Source organism: Helianthus annuus, chromosome 11 (genome assembly GCF_002127325.2).
Source record: "Helianthus annuus cultivar XRQ/B chromosome 11, HanXRQr2.0-SUNRISE, whole genome shotgun sequence".
NCBI lineage: Eukaryota > Viridiplantae > Streptophyta > Magnoliopsida > Asterales > Asteraceae > Helianthus > Helianthus annuus.
In genome coordinates, this window is record NC_035443.2 from 189,626,328 (window position 1) to 189,634,960 (window position 8,633).

Consider the following 8,633-nt stretch of genomic DNA (forward strand, 5'->3'; position numbering starts at 1 on the left):
CTTATTTCTTTTTCCCAATTCATTCTAGTCGATTTGGCATAACTATTTCTCATTCACTTCCATTAACCCGTTTAGTACGGATCATGGAGAAAACTTCCCCTAAATTCATTCTCATTCGAACCCGAACCGACCCATTCGACATGGACCGATACGGACTCCTTCCTTCACTATCTCAATCGAAACAATTACTTTAATTTGAAAATCAATTATCAGAGGGACAATTTAATAAACTCACAACTAAACATGTAAGTAACGAACTTACCTCGATCTTGTGCCTTTGTTTGTGATCCGGAACTAGCTCCTTCTTCTTTCGATCCTACACGTATTCGTTCTTATTTAGATCATAGTCCTTACATTCATAACCATACTTTCAAGTATCAATGCTACTCATATAACAATTGACAATACATTACTTTCAACATACGAAACCATTCACTCATGATTTATTCAAGACTACTTAGATTATCATTGAGACATTTCATCAAACACCTAATGTGCGTACAACTTCTTAAGCCTTATGTACACATAGCTTATGCATAAATCCACTAGAATACATCATATTTCACACATTCAACCAATTTTGCTCAAATGTTCATTCTACACAATATAATCTACCAATTATACAATTATACCTGAAAATTACTCAACTAATCACATACACACTCATCATCATGCTAGAACAAGTGGGTTTTTCCCAAGTCTTTAGTAAATCAAATTTCTAGTACAATACATCCTCTACATAATGATTCTAACTCGCATGCAACTTAATTTCATACTGATTTACAGATTGGTATAAACCCTAGTTCATCAACATGCATCAAAATTTGAGATTCTATCTTACCTTATGCTCAAAACTCTTGGATTAGACAATAGTTAAGCACAAACATTCGATTTATGACTAGAATCCTTCACAATCTTGCTGAATTTTGATGTTAATTGATGAGATTAGGGTCTCCCCTTGTTCTTGCCTCCTGGTCGCGACCCACATAACCCAGAGATACTGGGTTTTTGATTTTTTTATCTCATTACTTTCTAAATGTTACACTACCAACCCCCAAGTTAGGTTTATTAACCCTTATAACCCATTCCTTATTTTATAAACTTTCTTTAGGTTTTAATACAATTACCATAACTAATTATTTAATACTTTTAAATGTTAGAGCATCCTATTTTACAAATTATGGGATGTTACAAATCTACCCCCCTTAAAAGAGGTCTCGTCCCCGAAACCTTAATACGTACCAAAAAGAGACGGGTAGTGCTTTCGCATTTCATCTTCAGATTCCCAGGTTAGATCCGATCCTTTCCAATGCTGCCATTGCACTAAAACTTGTCGAATGGCCTGTTTCGCAGATATGTTATTTTGGAATCTTTGATAGCCACCGGCTTTTCAATATAATTCATTTTATCATCCAATTCAATATCATCAAGTGACACATGCGCTGTGTCGTTCGCGAGGCATCTCCTTAGTTGAGACACGTGAAACGTGTTATGGATTCCATTTAGAGCCGGGGGTAATTCCAACCGATATGCCACTTTACCAACACGGGCCATTACTTTGAACGGTCCAATGTACCGGGGACCCAATTTTCCTCTTTTTCGGAACCGTATTATACCCTTCCATGGCGAGACCTTTAGGAACACTCGATCCCCTTCTTGAAATTCAATAGGGCGCCTTCTCTTATCTGCATAAGCTTTTTGTCTGTCTTGCACTGCCTTCAAACGAGCCCGTACTTGATCAATCTTTTCATTTGTTATTGCTACAACATCTTTAGGAGCAAGTTCTCGTTGCCCGATCTCCCCCCAACACACAGGGGTTCTACACTTTCTACCGTACAACATTTCATATGGCGCCATTTTGATACTACTTTGATAACTGTTGTTGTACGCGAACTCCACCAACGGTAAATGGTTGTCCCAATTACCCCCAAGATCTATGACACAAGCCCTCAACATATCTACTAACGTTTGTATAGTCCTTTCCGACTGTCCATCCGTTTGCGGATGGTATGCGGTACTTAGTCGCAAGCTTGTGCCCACATCTTCGTGAAATTTTCGCCAAAAACGAGACGTGAATCTTGTGTCACGATCCGACACAATAGACACGGGTACTCCGTGACGAGCAATTATTTCATTCATATAAATTTCTGCCAACTTTTTGGATGAAATAGTTTCTCGTATGGGTAAAAAGTGAGCACTCTTTGTAAGTCGGTCGACTATAACCCAAATAGCGTCGTGACCTCGTTTCGTTCTAGGAAGCTTTGTAATGAGATCCATGGTTATGTCTTCCCACTTCCAAACTGGTATCTCTAAAGATTGCAATTTACCATACGGTTTTTGGTGCTCCGCCTTCACTTGGGAACATGTCAAGCACTTAGCCACGTACTTAACAATGTCACGTTTCATTCCAGGCCACCAATATCCTTTCTTTAAATCTTGATACATTTTTGTTGCCCCAGGGTGCACCGTATAGCGAGATTTGTGAGCCTCCTCTAGCAATAGTGACTTCACCTCGGACAACCAAGGTACCCAAATTCGGCCGTACCTGGTCATGATACCATCAGCATTCATTTTTAATTCTCCAATTAAGCCTTTCATTCTTTCCTTCTTCGGATCACTAGCATTTAAGGATTTTGTTTGGGCCTCTTTGATCGACTCCAAAAGTTTAGGGGTGACAGTCATTTTCATTGACTTGACTTGTATGGGTGATGGGTATTCCTTCCGGCTTAACGCATCTGCTACAACATTGGCCTTCCCCGGATGATAAAGGATTTCACAATCGTAATCCTTAATTAATTCTAACCACCTTCGTTGTCTCATATTCAAGTCTTTTTGATCGAAGAAATACTTGAGACTCTTGTGGTCCGAATATATGGTGCATTTAATTCCGTACAAATAATGTCGCCACAGTTTCAACGCGAATACTACTGCGGCTAATTCTAGATCGTGTGTTGGGTAGTTGCTTTCATGTGGTTTAAGCTGCCTTGAAGCGTAAGCTATCACTTTACCCCGTTGCATTAAAACAGCCCCCAAGCCCTGATGTGAAGCATCAGTGTATACTACCAAGTCTTCTGAACCCTCGGGTAAGGTTAGAATTGGGGCGTCAGACAGCTTACTCTTTAAAGTTTGGAAAGCTTTTTCTTGCTCAATTCCCCACACAAATTTCTCATTCTTCTTGGTTAGTTTGGTTAAAGGTAATGATATTTTGGAAAAATCCTGTATAAACCTTCGGTAATACCCAGCCAAACCCAGAAAACTCCTCACTTCACTCGGGTTCTTAGGAGGAACCCAGTTCATAACAGCCTCTACTTTAGTTGGGTCTACCAAGACACCATCCTTATTAATGACGTGGCCAAGAAATTGCACCTCTCTAAGCCAGAAGGCACATTTGGAAAATTTTGCATAAAGCTTCTCTTTCCGAAGAATCTCTAATACTTCACGCAAATGATTTGCATGTTCGGCTCTACTACGAGAGTACACCATGATGTCATCTATAAACACTATAACAGACTTATCTAACATGGGCCGACATACTCTATTCATCAGGTCCATGAAAGCGGCCGGGGCGTTAGTCAGCCCGAATGGCATTACTAAAAACTCGTAATGCCCATATCGGGTCCTGAACGCAGTTTTCGCAACATCTTCTTCTCGTACCCGAAGTTGATGATACCCCGAACGCAAATCAATTTTTGAGAACCAACTTGCTCCTTGCAATTGGTCAAAAAGATCATCTATTCGAGGTAAAGGGTATTTATTTTTCACGGTCAACTTGTTCAAATCTCGATAATCTATACACATGCGCATCGTGCCGTCTTTCTTTTTCACAAAGAGTACCGGGGCTCCCCAAGGCGATACACTCGGGCGTACGAAACCCTTATCGAGTAATTCCTGTATCTGTGTCATTAGCTCTCGCATCTCAGTGGGAGCTAACCTATAGGGAGCTTTAGCCATGGGCTTGGCACCCGGGTTTAATTCAATTCGGAATTCCACCTCTCGCTCAGGTGGTAATCCCGGTAATTCATCCGGAAACACATCCGCATACTCATTCACCACTTCTACTTCTCCAAATTCAGGTACCTTCTGTCTTGTATCCACAACATAAGCCAAGTAGACCCTACCCTCATTTCTTGCGTACTTAACCGCTTCGACAATCGTGCATAGTTTTGTCTCTAGCTTTCTTTCTCCACGAATACTTATTCGAGCCCCACTAGGTGAGAATAGATGAATGACTTTCGCCTCGCATCGAATTTTCGCGTGATAGCGGGATAACCAATCCATCCCTACTACTACTTTAAATTCCCCCAAAGTCATTGGAATGAGATCTATTTCGAATTCTTCGCTTTCTATGGTGATCTTACATTTTTTACAAACTTCATACAACAAATAACTTTTGCTATCCGCTACTTCTACTTCTAAAGGTATAGGCATTCGTTCCTTTCTAAAGGAGGGGTAACACATAAGCTCATCTGATACGAAAGATTCACTAGCACCGGAATCGAATAACACATTCACGGGTATTTGGTTGATTAAGAAAATACCTGATACGACATTCGGTGAAACCTTGGCTTCCTCGGTAGTAATCTGAAACATTCTTCCCCGAGCCTTCTGATTTTCATTCTTCTTTTCATCTTTCTGCCCTTGTTGTTTAAGCTTCGGACATTCAGCTTTTACATGACCAGGAGTGAAGCAATTGAAACACGTCCTTACGGGACTAGGGCACTTAAAATAAGGATGTCCCTCCTAACCACAGTTGTAACACCCCTTCTTTCCCATTAAACATTCTCCAGTGTGAAGCTAGTTTTGCATGGGGGAATACTACTTTTAGATCCTCCTTTACTTCTAGTGTCGTGTTGCTTAGGCTTCTTGGATGGATTTGTAGTTGATGGCTTTTCAGCAGGTCGTTTCTCTCCTCTTTCCACTTGTCGCTTCAGTTCTATCTCTCTATCCCGGGCTAAATTGATAAGTTCACCCAAAGTTTCACACTTCGAAGGGGTAATGAACTCCCTATACTCGGCCTTCAACATTCCATAATACCGATTTATCTTCATCCTTTCAGATTTGACGAAATCATCACAGAACTTTAACTTATCATAGAATATGTTGGTAATTTCATCAATAGACTCATTCTGTTGGCGAAGATGCAAGAACTCATCTTGTATTCTATCAATTGCCGATTGCGGGCAATGATGTTTTAGGAACAACTCCTTGAATTCTTGCCATGTTAAGGTTTGGAGTCTTGCTTCCCCTATTTCTTTAGATTTGGTATCCCACCAATCTTTAGCTTGTTGCTGAAGCTGACCCGTAGCAAACATTACTTGATCTTCTTTCTCACATCGACTACGTACAAATACGGCTTCAATGTTTGCTATCCATCTTTGACACTTTATCGGATCCACCTCCCCATTATATTAAAAGGGACTACATGCCATAAAATCCTTATATGTACACCTTCGTTCCTTACTTTTAGTCCTGGACCCTTCGATCATTTCCTTTAACTCCTCAATCTTGCTGGCCATAATCTCATCAACAACCCCCAAGACTCGGCTCTCGACTTCTTGAGCTAACTTGGGAAGGTTAGCATTCATCACTTTTTCTGCTGCTTCCATCATCTTATTATTGAGTGCCTCTTGTCGGGCTATTTCAGCATCATGTACATTACTTGAATCCGTCATCTACATAAAGCATTTCTTTCTTTTATTAACATTCATCATCTGTAGATAAGTCACATTCTCATGCATTCTTATATCACATTCTAAGATGTTCAAGGAGCATTCATATGTTAATCACAACTTACACCATTGTTCTTTAACTCATTCTTGTTCATACTTTCGGAAGGTTTCATTCCTAATACGTTTTTACTAGGTAAATTTACACGCACATACTTCGTTTATTAGTTTTAGTCGTCTACCGGGGCTCCCCAAGAGTCGGCGAACAGGTTTCGGGAGGTTCGGGTCGTCTCACGAAACAAAACAAGGAAATCAGCGTTTCTGTTTTTACGCAGGCCGTCGGCGATGGACATGGGGCCGTCGGCGACGCCCTTTAAAAAGTTGCGTCGACTGGTTTAACCCGTCGGCAGTTAATTAGCCCGTCGGAACCTCAGGGGCCGTCGGCGACGCCCCTCCTGTGTTGCTGACGCTGATTTATTTATTTTTTGCATATTTGACCATTTTCCAGGTTTCGTTATAGCCCGAACCATCCCCAATCTATCCATCATGACCCGGATTAACCCCTAAGCCTCCCGAAACCGTCCCGTAACATTTCATCACATCCTCGACCATTTTATTCATTATGCAAGAATTTAAAGTCTTAAAATTACTTACTTGTTTCGCGTCGCGGATCGAACACCCACATCACATGAGCTTTCGGTTTGAGTTCGAGCACTTGATACTCGAATCCCTCAAACCTAGGCTCTGATACCAACTTGTGACACCCTCTAATTTCATGCTTGAAAGTTACAAAAACGACACATAATTTAATCACCAAAATTTAAAATTTGGGCATGACCCGTTCGCATTTTGAACAATTTCCCTGTTTATAATATATCAAAATACTCAAATAACGACACCTTTAGAAAAACATAAGAAAGACCTTAACATTTAAACTACCGTTTCAAAACATCAAGTTTAAGATACTTAAATATTCACAAACATCTAGTTAAAGTTCAAAACTTCAACACCACTAACTTTAACAAGAGCTTTTAACTAATAAGGTTACTACAAAAGTTGCGGAAGCGCATTACGGGTGATCAAGGTGTGTTCGTATCCGAGCGACACGATGACTTTATACTTGTGCTTTACCTACAATCATCCAACAAATTATATTAGTGAAGGATACATGGCATTTTCGTTCCATTACAATTCGTATTCACGGTTCTACTAGATACCTTACCAATCATTCTTATTTCTTTTTCCCAATTCATTCTAGTCGATTTGACATAACTATTTCTCATTCACTTCCATTAACCCGTTTAGTACGGATCATGGAGAAAACTTCCCCTAAATTCATTCTCATTCGAACCCGAACCGACCCATTCGACATGGACCGATACGGACTCCTTCCTTCACTATCTCAATCGAAACAATGACTTTAATTTGAAAATCAATTATCAGAGGGACAAATTAATAAACTCACAACTAAACATGTAAGTAACGAACTTACCTCGATCTTGTGCCTTTGTTTGTGATCCGGAACTAGCTCCTTCTTCTTTCGATCCTACACGTATTCGTTCTTATTTAGATCATAGTCCTTACATTCATAACCATACTTTCAAGTATCAATGCTACTCATATAACAATTGACAATACATTACTTTCAACATACGAAACCATTCACTCATGATTTATTCAAGACTACTTAGATTATCATTGAGACATTTCATCAAACACCTAATGTGCGTACAACTTCTTAAGCCTTATGTACACATAGCTTATGCATAAATCCACTAGAATACATCATATTTCACACATTCAACCAATTTTGCTCAAATGTTCATTCTACACAATATAATCTACCAATTATACAATTATACCTGAAAATTACTCAACTAATCACATACACACTCATCATCATGCTAGAACAAGTGAGTTTTTCCCAAGTCTTTAGTAAATCAAATTTCTAGTACAATACATCCTCTACATAATGATTCTAACTCGCATGCAACTTAATTTCATACTGATTTACATATTGGTATAAACCTTAGTTCATCAACATGCATCAAAATTTGAGATTCTATCTTACCTTATGCTCAAAACTCTTGGATTAGACAATAGTTAAGCACAAACATTCGATTTATGACTAGAATCCTTCACAATCTTGCTGAATTTTGATGTTAATTGATGAGATTAGGGTCTCCCCTTGTTCTTGCCTCCTGGTCGCAACCCACATAACCCAGAGATACTGGGTTTTTGATTTTTTTATCTCATTAATTTCTAAATGTTACACTACCAACCCCCAAGTTAGGTTTATTAACCCTTATAACCCATTCCTTATTTTATAAACTTTCTTTAGGTTTTAATACAATTACCATAACTAATTATTTAATACTTTTAAATGTTAGAGCATCCTATTTTACAAATTATGGGATGTTACACCTCATGACGAAGGCACATCAAACGCTCATAACCAAGACAACGTTGTACCCGATAATCCACTCAGGAGGTCATCTAGGCAAAGAAGGCCTACTAATTGGGATAATTATGTTACCTACCTGACTAAAATGGATCCCGGAAAGCTCAATGATCCTATCTCTTACAATGAAGCCATTAGCAGTGATCAGTCTTCTGAATGGAATAAAGCGATGATTGATGAGCTTGAATCCATGAAGAAAAATAACGTTTAGGATTTGGTAGAATTACCCAACGGAGTCAAACCCGTAGGATGCAAATGGGTGTTCAAAACAAAACTGGATCCGAATGGGAACGTTGAACGCTACAAAGCGAGATTGGTTGCAAAGGGCTACACTCAGAAAGAGGGAATTGATTATCAAGAGACGTTTTCACCTGTCTCTCGTAAAGATTCATTAAGGATCGTCATGGCCCTAGTAGCTCATTTTGATTTGGAGTTACATCAGATGGACGTTAAAACCGCTTTCCTTAACGGAGATTTGGACGAAGATGTTTACATGAAACAACCTG

At 39.4% G+C, this 8,633-nt stretch overlaps 1 long non-coding RNA gene across 1 annotated transcript; it reads right to left on the reverse strand.

Annotated features, from left to right (window-relative positions):
- Nucleotides 1–257: 257 nt before the first annotated feature.
- On the reverse strand, nt 258–7,865 carry LOC110887515. Its single transcript, XR_004873456.1, has 3 exons — nt 7,738–7,865; nt 7,159–7,212; nt 258–316 (listed from the first exon to the last, which is right to left on the reverse strand). It is a non-coding gene; the product is annotated as an uncharacterized LOC110887515 (long non-coding RNA).
- Nucleotides 7,866–8,633: the final 768 nt, after the last annotated feature.